This window comes from Aquarana catesbeiana, linkage group LG01, assembly GCF_042186555.1.
Source record: "Aquarana catesbeiana isolate 2022-GZ linkage group LG01, ASM4218655v1, whole genome shotgun sequence".
Lineage (NCBI taxonomy): Eukaryota > Metazoa > Chordata > Amphibia > Anura > Ranidae > Aquarana > Aquarana catesbeiana.
Genome location: NC_133324.1, coordinates 453,725,758 through 453,737,995, shown reverse-complemented (window position 1 = coordinate 453,737,995; position 12,238 = coordinate 453,725,758). Strand labels below are relative to the sequence as shown.

The 12,238-nt window shown below is 43.9% G+C and overlaps 1 non-coding gene across 1 annotated transcript; it reads right to left on the bottom strand.

Moving 5' to 3' along the window:
- Positions 1 to 8,502: 8,502 nt before the first annotated feature.
- Positions 8,503 to 8,693, bottom strand: LOC141124311 (U2 spliceosomal RNA). Its single transcript, XR_012240874.1, has one exon. It is a non-coding gene; the product is annotated as a U2 spliceosomal RNA (small nuclear RNA).
- Positions 8,694 to 12,238: the final 3,545 nt, after the last annotated feature.

The window sequence follows — 12,238 nt, the reverse complement described above, 5'->3', positions numbered from 1 at the left end:
GTGGCGCACTTGGTATTGAACTTCCCTTTTATAGTGCTGTCGTACGTGTTGTACGTCACCGCGTTCTTGACAACATTTGTGTGACCGGGTGTATGCAAGACAAGTTTGAGCCAACATCCGTCGGAAAAAAAACATGGATCTTGTTGTTGGAATGTGTGATCGTGTGTACGCGGCATTACTGTAAAGAAACCTTTCCATATTTGAAGATGAAATCCCTTTTCCTCTAGATGTAAAGAGTGCCCCCTTGTCCTCTGTGATGACCTTTAAAGTGAATAACTCAACACCAAGTTCACTATATTGACTATGTATATACAGTATTTATACTTGTTGATCATGTCCCCCCCAATCTTCTCTTCTCAAGAGGGAATAGATTCAGTTCCTCTGAATCTTTCCTCATAGCTGTGCTCCTCCATGCCTCGTATCAGTTTGGTTGCCCTTCTCTGCACTTTCTCCAGTTCCCTAATATCCTTTTTGTGAACTGGTGCCCAAAACTGAACTGCATATTCCAGATGAGGTCTTACTAATGATTTGTAGAGGGGCAAAAGATATCTTTCTCTCTCTCTTAATACAAGAACGGACTTTGCTCGCTCTGGAAACCGCAGCTTGGCATTGCATGCCGATATTAAAGTGATTGTAAAGGATCGTTATTTATTTTTTTAAAATAACAAACATGTCATACTTACCTCCACTGTGCAGTTCGTTTTGCACAGAGTGACCCCAAACATCCTCTTGTGGGGTCCCCCGGCGACTCTCACGGCTCCTCCCTGCATCAGATAACCCCCCCAGGAGAAGAGCTCTCCTGAGAGGGTTACCTTGCGGGCTCTCTCCCGAGTCCAGCATTTGCATACATAGACACGAATGCCGGACTCTGCCCCACCCCCCCCGGCGCCCACGTCATTTGATTTGATTGACAGCAGCAGGAGCCAATGGTTGCGCTGCTATCAATCTATCCAATCAAGAGGAGGGACCCCGTGGAGAGAGAGAGAGCGCATATCCGCTGTGGAGAGGAAGGGGCTCAGGTAAGTAAAATGGGGGGCTGAGGGGCCGGTGACTGCCAGGTGTTTTATCACCTTAATGCATAGGATGCATTAAGGTGAAAAAACATGAGGGTTTACAACCCCTTTAAGCTTATGATCTACCAGAAGCCAAAACCTTCTCCACCATTGATGAGTGCATAATTTTACAACTAGCAACATTAAACGGAAGGAAGGTAAATTTGACAGTGCCAACAGGGTAAAAAGGGGGGAGGGAGGAGGGAGCAAGCAGAACGAATGGGTCAAAATACATACCAAGTGAAAAGTTTTGGCATGAGAAAATGAATGCAATGAAGTGAAGACACATTGCTTTTCATTATTAGACTGCACCAACAGTGTATCTGTTTAGGGGATTTCCTCTTTAGACATTATTTATTGAACGCATTAGCTAGATTTCCTGTATGGAAATGCACAAAACATGGAACAAAGACAGGTTTGAAAGAGCAATGTTTCAAGACATATGGGTGTGGAGTCTGTATATGACCACTAGGTGGCACCATAAGATTACATATTGTTATGTAGGCATACAAAATGTAGTTTCTTAAACTAATACAATGTAGGATATTAAGAAAAAAACATAAGGCAACGTTATTCATTGGCTTGTAGCAGAGCCCACTGTCAACCTTCTGGACACAGCCCAGCACTAATTACAGTGATTATGAAAGATATAAAAGCTACACTTAGGCACCATTATCAAAGAAAGGACTTTGCAAGGTATTTGTCTGCCTAGTGCTCCCTTTTTTTTATGGGCAGCTAATCTGGCATACATGAAAATAAATATATAATACATAGTGTATTATACTGACTGAAGAATAGAGCTAGCTGAATGCCCTACTTCCATAGTATAAGAAACATGAGCACCATCTTGTGAACATAGCAAGACACTGAAGTGGCAAAGGTGGTCAGAATAGCAGTGGGTGTGACCACCTGTGCTCTAGATCTGCGGTGCCTCACCTGCTTCCAGGGAGAATATTCTGGAAGAGGGGTAGGGCCTAGAACTAGAGTGGCAGGCAGCTCATGTGGGATCCCTGACCAATCCCCAATGAGGAATGGAATACTAGGCAGCAGCAGGAGGACACCCCCATCTGGGGGGGGGGGGGTGTACCGATCTCGGGAGGTGGCCTAGGGAGAGCTGTTAAGGAACTTTGCTTCTACACAGTCATTGGCAATGTCTTTGCCACCACACGGTTCGTGGTAAGGAACTCCTGGAGCAGAGGGGCAGGTGAAGCTGTCTCAGGGCAGTGGAAGGTCGTGAGTTACCACAGTGGAGGGCTGGATGTGCCAGGAAGTCTGTGACTGAACTTTGCTTCTACATGGTCATTAGCAAAGTCTTCATCAGTCACACAGTGAATGATGAGGAGTCCTGGATCAGAGAAGAGACTGTATGGATCTGTGTCAAATCGATGTGGCCTGAGGGCACAGGATTTGCAAGTTGGGCTGGCTGTGAACAGTAGTCCACCATCCAAAGAAATGCTTTTAAACTACTAGGCCTCCAGGAGAGGTGCTGCAGGCCTCAGGCCTAGTAGTGGCGAGCAACCAGAGCCTGCTTAGGGGCTTATTCAGAGTGGGTCCTTATTGCTCAAAAGAAGATGTGCCATTACTTTACCTCAGTAATTACAAGTTTGTGTAGGAGTAAACAAGTTTGTGTAGGAGGAAAAGGAGTTCTAAGACCATCATTTTTACACAGTCAAAAGTGATGTCTTCATCCTTCACACGGTGATGGAAGGGGAATTCTTAGAAGGAATAGTCTGCGGAAGTAAAGCAGAGGAGGAGCAACAGTCTGTAGGAGATTCATACTCCGTATAAATGCACATCCAATCTTCTGGCTCTAACTATGGGCTGTTGTGCTTAAATCTTAAAATATGATGGCAATTATAAATTCTATGGGCATCCCATATCCCTATTCCCTATCCAAGTTGTACCCCCCCCAAACAAAACCAGCAAAAGACTGTTCATTGTCTCTGAAAGTGATATATGAAGTCTGGCAGTGGGGTGACTTGGTGGATTGTCTCTTACTAGCGGCAACCACATTGCTACAGTTTAAAAACAAATGTGGGAAGACACCATAAGAGTGTGTCCCAAATCATTCTTCTGTTCCCAGGTTACATTCTTCTGTGAACCCAGGTCATGGGTCGAACCAGTGGTGTATTTAGGTTTTGTGCTGCCCTAGGCCTGACTAAACTCGTGCACCCCCTAATTTAAATATGACCCACCTCTTATTGTCAAGGCCACACCCCTTCCTTTTTAAGACTCGCCCTGTCATCTTCATGGAAGGAGGCCAGAGAGGGACGCCGCGGGAGGAAGCCAGAGAAGGCCGCCGCGGGAATAGGACAGAGGGATGCTGCGGGAGGAGGATAGAGAGGGACGCAGCGGGAGGAGGTGTGGGTACAGCGTGGCTCCCTCTCTGGTGCAGGTACATGGGTACAGCGTGGCTCTCTCTGGTGGTGCGGGTACAGTGTGGCTCTCTCTATCTGGTGGTGCAGGTACAGTGTGGCTCTCTCTCTGGCTTCCCCCTGCACAATCCTCTTTTTCTCTTCTCCTGTAGCACTCTGCTTTTTGCCGGGTTCCAGGTTCTCTCTCTCCCCCCTCCAGAGTGCATGCATGCTGGGGGACTGTAGCCTGCTGTCTGTGGATACACTGGTGCCACCAATCTTCCGGGACTACCTTCCCCATGATGCCCCCCCCAGTGTCTTCTGATTGGCTGTGGCCAATGGGGCAGGAATCCGGGCGGCGTCGCAGGGAACCTGATTAGAGCTGCTCCCTCTCTTCTCCTGTTCAGCTGACAGGAGAAAGGGGAGGGGGCGAGCGGGGGAGATACAGACACTGTGCAGCTCTTCTCTCCCTGTCACAGCACCGCTGGCAAATGGAGAAGGGGAAGACATCACCGCTTTGCCGATGTGGGGGGGGCACCCACTACTACTGCTTCCTGGTGTCACCCGGTTGCGATCGCACCCCCATAGCAATGCCACTGGATTCAGATGTACTCCCCTGATGGTGGTCCTGCATGCGGGAGCCGGGAGGAGGATGCAGGGGCTTTTTTTCATTGGGGGAGGTTTGCCGTCCGCCCGCAAATTGCCACCCTAGGCCTGGGCATTGTTGGCCTAGGCCAAAATACAGCACTGGGTGGAACCATGACACCCTGGGCTCACAGGAGACTAGTTGGATTGCACTGGGTGTCATTCAACCCAGTAGAGAGCCAGCACTAGGAGATGGGGTGAGTATAGCAGCCAGAACTGTTTTTTTAATTATGCTAGTAAATATATTTTTTTTTTCTGCTTGGGCTGGAATTGGGCTTTTTTTTTTTTTGTATTATTCATGCCTCAATTATTTTTTCCTGTGCCATGCACAGAAAGGTTTAGAGATTTTTTGCTAATACAAAATACTTTTAATGAAAAATGCATTGGATATACGTACATCTCAAAGCCTAAAATTCCTCTTTGGACTAGAACTGAACAATTGAAACTAAGCATAAGCATAAATTTACTTAACTTGGTATATGTGAGGGTTTACATCCATTTTAAGTGAACAGCCTCAGATGATACACAGAGATGAAACAAATCTCCCTACATAAGTTTTACATGTTTATCTGCAGTGTTCAGCTTTATTTATTCTTTAGAATGTGCTCATCGTGTTACAGAGACAGGCAGAGACTTGCAGAGCTGTTTCCTGAATAGTTAAGCTCTCTGCTAATCTATTTATAACAACCTCCCACGACACAAAATTCAGGCTGGTTTTATCACAGTTGATGGAGAAATTGTCAGAAGTTATCATGCTGATAACAGAAGAACAAAGCAGGAGAAAGCCATGGGACTTAGTGCTTTGAAGAGAGTTAAGTAAACACTGCAGATACAGTATATGTGGCCAGTAGGGATGAGCCGAACATCCCCCGGTTCGGTTCCGATCCAGAACATGCGAACAGGCAAAAAATTAGTTTGAACACGCGAACACCGTTAAAGTCTATGGGACACGAACATGAATAATCAAAAGTGCTCATTTTAAAGGCTTATATGCAAGTTATTGTCATAAAAAGTGTTTGGGACCTGGGTCCTGCCCCAGGGGACATGTATAAATGCAAAAAGAAGTTTTAAAAACTAAAGTTTTTTCAGGAGCAGTGATTTTAGTAATGCTTAAAGTAAAACAATAAAGTTATAATATTCCTTTAAATTTTGTACCTGGGGAGTGTCTATAGTATGCCTGTAAAAGGGGCGCATCTTTCCCGTGTTTAAAACAGTCTGACAGCAAAATGACATTTCATAAGGAAAAAAATTTAAAACTACTATCGCTAGCACCAGCTATAATGAATTGTCGGTCCGGCAATACACATAAAAGTTAATTGATAAAAATGGCATGGAATTTCCCCACAGGGGAACCCCGAACCAAAATAAAAAAAAAATGCGTGGGGGTCCCCCTAAATTACATACCAGGCCCTTCAGGTCTGGTATGGATAGTAAGGGGAACCCCGCACCAAAATTTAAAAAAAAATGGCGTGGGGGTCCCCCCCGAAGGGTCTGGTATGGATTTTAAGGGGAACCCCGCACCAAAATTAAAAAAAAAAATGGCGTGGGGTCCCCCCAAAAATCCATACCAGACCCTTATCCAAGCACGCAACATGGCAGGCCGCAGGAAAAGAGGGGGGGGCGAGAGAGCGCCCCCCCTCCTGAAGCGTACCAGGCCACATGTCCTCAACATTGGGAGGGTGCTGTGGGGAACACCGAAGAAAGACCAGAAGAAAGAAGATGGAAGAAGAAGAAATTAATAAAGGACTTGTCAAAAACTGTCTCTTGTGTTTTTTAACCTTTTTGACACAGGGGGACATGTGTACCCCATTACAAATTCACACGGGGGGCGGGATCTGGGGGTCCCCTTGTTAAAGGGGGCTTCCAGATTCCGATAAGCCCCCCACCCGCAGACCCCCGCAACCACCAGGCAAGGGTTGTGGGGATGAGGCCCTTCTCCCCATCAACATGGGGACAAGGTGCTTTGGGGGGCTACCCCAAAGCACTCTCCCAATGTTGAGGGCATGTGGCCTGGTATGGTTCAGGAGGGGGGGCACTCTCTCGTCCCCCCCCCTCTTTTCCTGCAGCCTGCCAGGTTGCGTGCTCGGATAAGGGTCTGGTATGGATTTTTGAGGGGACCCCACGCCATTTTTTTAAAAATTTTGGCGTGGGGTTCCCCTTAAAATCCATACCAGACCTGAAGGGCCTGGTATGGAATTTAGGGGGACCCCCACGCATGTTTTTTTTTAAATTTTGGTTCAGGGTTCCCCTGTGGGGAAATTAAATGCCAATTTTATCAATGAACTTTTATGTGTATTGCCGGACCGACAATTATAGCCGGCGCTAGCGATAGTAGTTTTACATAAATTTTTTTCCTTTAGAAATGTCATTTTGCTGTCAGACTGTTCTAAACACGGGAAACATGTGCCCCTTTACAGGCATACTATAGACACCCCCCAGGTACGAAATTTAAAGGAATATTACACTTTTATTGTTTCACTTTAAGCATTATTAAAATCACTGCTCCCAAAAAAACTTTTTTTTGCATTGATACATGTCCCCTGGGGCAGGACCCAGGTCCCCAAACACTCTTTATGACAATACCATGCATATAAGCCTTTAAAATTAGCACTTTTGATTGCTCCCATAGACTCTTAAAGGGTGTTCCGCGGCTTTCGAATTTGCCGCGAACACCCCAATTGTTTGCTGTTTGGTGAACGGCGAACAGCCAATGTTCGAGTCGAACATAAAGCCCATCCCTAGTGCCCAGCTCAAATTTCATGATTTGGGTTTACATCCACTTTAAAGTAGAACTTTGTCCAGGCTATAGATTTTCAGATATTTACATATTGTTTAACAAGCAGCAAATTAATTTTAAAACAGGACCTCACTGATGTCTGTAGCTGCTGTCACTATGGGCCAGCAGGTATATCTTTAGACTCTTCACCTTTAAAAAATAAAGCTCCTGACCTTTTAACTTTTAACCCTTCTTTGCTTCCAGAGCAGTTTTTTTTAGGCCTTACGATTACCTACCCCCCAAACATTATAATAGGAATTCAATATAGCATAAGCCCTGCCACCAGCTTCAGTAGCTTTACCAAAATATGGCAGGTTCAGACACAGTCCTTACTAGAGTTGCTTTTACAAAGTGGAACTAAGGGCCCTTTCACACTGGGGTGGGGGCGGTGTCGGCGGTAAAGTGCCGCTATTGTAAGCGGCGCTTTACCGTCGGTATTCGGCTGCTAGCAGGGCAGTTTTACCCCCCGCTAGCAGCTGAGAAAGGGTTAAATACCACCGCAAAGCGCCTCTACAGAGGTGCTTTGCCTGCAGTATACCCGCGCCGTCCCATTGATTTCAGTGGGCAAGAGCGGTGAAGGAGCGGTATACACTCCGCTCCCTTACCGCTCCAAAGATGCTGCTAGCAGGACTTTTTTTTCCCATCCTGCTAGTGCACCACTCCAGTGTGAAAGCCCTCGGGGCTCTCACACTGGAATCAAAGCAGCGGCACTTTCGGGTCGGTTTGCAGGCGCTATTATTAGCGCAATAGCGCCTGCAAACCACCCCAGTGTGAAAGGGCCCTTATACTGCATCAAATTCAAATATAATTTCCTACAGTTCATAGATAAGGAACCTTAAGGTAATTATTACCAGCTGTAAGTTGGCATACAGTGAGAGGCAGAATGCTTGTCTCTTTAAACTGTGGAACAGGTGGCATGCCATGAATCCGTCACCCACACTGACATTATTACACAATTTTTGGCGAAATACAAAAGATGAGGTTGTATTGAGTAAATAGATACCAGAAATGTCAAGCCTAAAATTGCTTGTGTCTGTTAAAAGGCAATAAACAATAGCATTTGACTTTAAAAGATTTTACAGTTCATCAATTTAAAGGGTAACGCCACTTTCATGGGGAAAAAAAATTGCGACACAAGTCATATTGTAATTGAATGTTATTAAAAATGACCTTTCCTTTTCAATCTGCAGCCGCTGTAATTTTCTGTAAAATGCAATGCAATATGGCTACCTGGAGGTGTTCTGTGTACAGAACATCCCTAAGAAACATAATTTCCTGCTTGTGTGATTGGCTCACCAATTTCCTAGAAGTCTACATTAAGATGCAAGTCAGATTAAAGGCATCCCCTGCCACAAAAATTTGATTTTTGGTGAGATACTTCCAATAGGAAATCATGTCTAAAGGGATGCAGGCCCAGCAGCTCTCCTCATTAGAGCCCCTGCAGGTGCACAGCTGATTGATAATTATGAAACCACTCCCATTAGACTCTTTTTCCCCACAGACAAACAGACAAACAGAAAGGGATTTCGTCAGAACAACAAAAGGTAGGAATCTGCAACAAAGTTTGTTAAAATCTTGTAATGTACATAAATCACCCAGAGGGGAATGTTTTTTTCTCAACAAAAGTGGAGTTACGTTTTATTTATTTATTTATTTATTTATTATTTTTTTTTTTTTTGGGTGCACCGGTCCTGGAGGTACTGCAATACCAGGTCGATGCGTGGAGTGGACAGAGCAAGCTCTTCTTCCATCTCCCTGTTCTAAAAATCCATTTAATATATGGTCCCCAGATAGGGGACGTATCAGATATTAAACTGATAAGAACAGATACTACACTTGATCTTAGCCAAAAGGCCGAGAAGCGATGGAGGAGTTACGTTTTAAAGTAAGTGATGGCCATATAATTATTGCTCTCATTCTGGAGTGCATGGGGATACCTAATATGTGTGGTGCAATCATTTTTTGTATAGGGGTGCCCCAGACATGGACATTTATGTTCGCATGTAAGTGTAACTGGGGTGGAAGGCTTTAACCACCTCAATACAGTGCACTTACACCCCCTTCCTGCCCAGACCAATTTTCAGCTTTCAGCGCTCTCACACTTTGAATGACAATTACTCAGTCGTGCAACACTGTACCCATATGAAATTTGCGTCCTTTTTTTCACACAAATAGAGCTTTCTTTTGGTGGTATTTAATCACTAGTGGGTTTTTTATTTTTTGTGCTATAAATAAAAAAGACCGTAAATTTTGTGAAAAAAATGCCTTTTTCTTTGTTTCTGTCATAAAATTTTGCAAATTAGTAATTTTTCTTCATAAATTTTGGCCAAAATTTATACTGCTACATAGCTTTGGTAAAAATAACCCAAATTCGTGTAAATTATTTGATCTTTGTGAAAGTTATAGAGTCTACAAACTATGGTGCCAATCACTGAAAATTGATCACATCTGATCACACAGATGTAGTGATGGTCTATCTCATTTCTTGGTACACTAACAAGTCAGAAAAGTACAAATACCCCCTAAATGACCCCTTTTTAGAAAGTAGACATTCCAAGGTATTAAGTAAGTAGCATGGTGATTTTTTTTAAGTTGTAATTTTTTCCCACAATTCTTTGCAAAATGAAGATTTTTTTTTTTTTTTTTTACAAAATTGTCATATTAACAGGTTATTTCTCTCTCAGAGCATATGCATACAACAAATTACACCCCAAAATACATTCTGCTACTCTTCCTGAGTATGGCGATACCACATGTGTGAGACTTTTACACAGCCTGGCCACATACAAAGGCCGAACATTGAAGTAGCATCTTCATGCGTTCTACGAGCCTAAATTACACATCTCATTTCTCAACCACCATTTACACTTTTGAAGGCCCTGGAGCACCAGGACAATAGAATTGCCCCCAAACTGACCCCATTTTGAAAAGCAAACACCCCAACGTATAATCTATGAGGCATAATGAGTCTTTTGAACGGTTCATTTTTTTTCCAGAAGTTTTTGGAAAATGTGGAAAAAAATGAAAACACATTTTTTTTTACACAAAGTTGTCCATTTATCAGATATTTCCAACACATAGCATGTACGTAGCAAAGATGACACCCCAAAATACATTATGCTACTCCTCCTGAGTATGGCGATACCACATGTGTGAGACTTTTACACAGTCTGGCCACATACAAAGGCCCAACATTGAAGTAGCATCTCCATGCGTTCTACTAGCATAAATGTCACATCTCAGTTCTCAACCACCTATTACACTTTTGAAGGCCCTGGAGCACCAGGACAATGGAATTGCTCCCAAAATGACCCCATTTTGGAAAGCAAACACCCCAACGTATAATCTATGAGGCATAATGAGTCTTTTGAACGGTTCATTTTTTCCAGAAGTTTTTGGAAAATGTGGAAAAAAATGAAAACGCATTTTTTTTTACACAAAGTTGTCCATTTATCAGATATTTCCAACACATAGCATGTACGTAGCAAAGATGACACCCCAAAATACATTCTGCTACTCCTCCTGAGTATGGCGATACCACATGTGTGAGACTTTTACACAGCCTGGCCACATACAAAGGCCCAACATTGAAGTAGCATCTCCATGCGTTCTACGAGCATAAATGACACATCTCAGTTCTCAACCACCTATTACACTTTTGAAGGCCCTGGAGCACCAGGACAATGGAATTGCCCCCAAAATGACCCCATTTTGGAAAGCAAACACCCCAACGTATAATCTATGAGGCATAATGAGTCTTTTGAACGGTTCATTTTTTTCCAGAAGTTTTTGGAAAATGTGGAAAAAAATGAAAACGCATTTTTTTTTTACACAAAGTTGTCCATTTATCAGATATCTCCAACACATAGCATGTACGTAGCAAAGATGACACCCCAAAATACATTCTGCTACTCCTCTTGAGTATAGCGATACCACATGTGTGAGACTTTTACACAGCGTGGCCACATACAAAGGCCCAACATTGAAGTAGCACCATCAGGCGATCTACGAGCATAAATGACACATCTCATTTCTCAACCACCTATTGCATTTTTGAAGGCCCTGGAGCACCAGGGCAATGGAATTGCCCCCAAAATGACCCCATTTTGGAAAGCAAACACCCCAACGTATAATCTATGAGGCATAATGAGTCTTTTGAACGGTTCATTTTTTTCCAAAAGTTTTTGGAAAATGTGGAAAAAAATGAAAACGCATTTTTTTTTTACACAAAGTTGTCTATTTATCAGATATTTCCAACACATAGCATGTACGTAGCAAAGATGACACCCCAAAATACATTCTGCTACTCCTCCTGAGTATGGCGATACCACATGTGTGAGACTTTTACACAGCCTGGCCACATACAGAGGCCCAACATCAAAGTAGCACCATCAGGCATTCTAGGAGCATAAATGACATATATAATTTCCTGGCAACCTATCATTTTTGAAAACCCTTCATATTTCTAACACATAGCATGCACATACCAAGAATTACAATCCAAAATAAATTCTATTGCAGAAAGGGTAAAAAAAAAGCATTACCTGTGCTTTTAGTAGTATCCACAGAGGAGAGCACTGGTCCAGGCAGCAGGCAGGGAGGTGCTTAGCGACAGCAATATTAACTATCCAGGCAGCAGGCAGGAATATTGTCTATAGTCGGCACAGCACAGTCCATAGAAATTGTCCAGGCAGAGACAGCCAGCACAGCCATAATATTGGTCCTGGTACACTGTTAACTGCAGACACTCATTATTGTACCGCGACAGGCATGGGCATGGTGGCAGTAAGTCAGCAGCAGGCTGAGGGCCACAATCAGGTAAGACCTGTGCACAGGGGCACAGGGGTAGAGGCTTTGACCCACCCAAATCTCTATGAAGCCTCCGGACTCCAGACCCTAATTCCGAAACCCGGAGAAAACAAAAATAATTGTTTTCTCCAACCGGAAAAACAATTCTGGAGCCCCTCACATATGTGAGACCCCTGTGTACTACAGTAGCAGGGCAACAGATCAGTCCAAGCGGTAGGCAAAAGCATAGTCCATAAAACAGGCCAGGGTCGGTTCACATGTAAGCAGTCCAAGCGGTAGGCAGTAGAGTAGTTGATAAAACAGGCCAGGGTCAGTTCACGTGGAGGCAGTCCAAACGGTAGGCAGAGGCATAGTCACAAAACAGGCCAGGGTCAGTTCACATGAAAGCAGTCCAAACGGTAGGCAGAGGCATAGTCAAAAAACAGGCCAGGGTCAGTTCACATAGAAGGCAGTGGCATGGTTATTTGGGAAAGAATGGAAAATGGTCAGCACAGATGATGAAAATGGGGAAATGGTTAAAAATATGGGCTAATATTTTATGGATGTGTGATAAATTTGGAAGCATTCACCAATGCAAAGGCCAGGTTGGGAGGAACACTGGG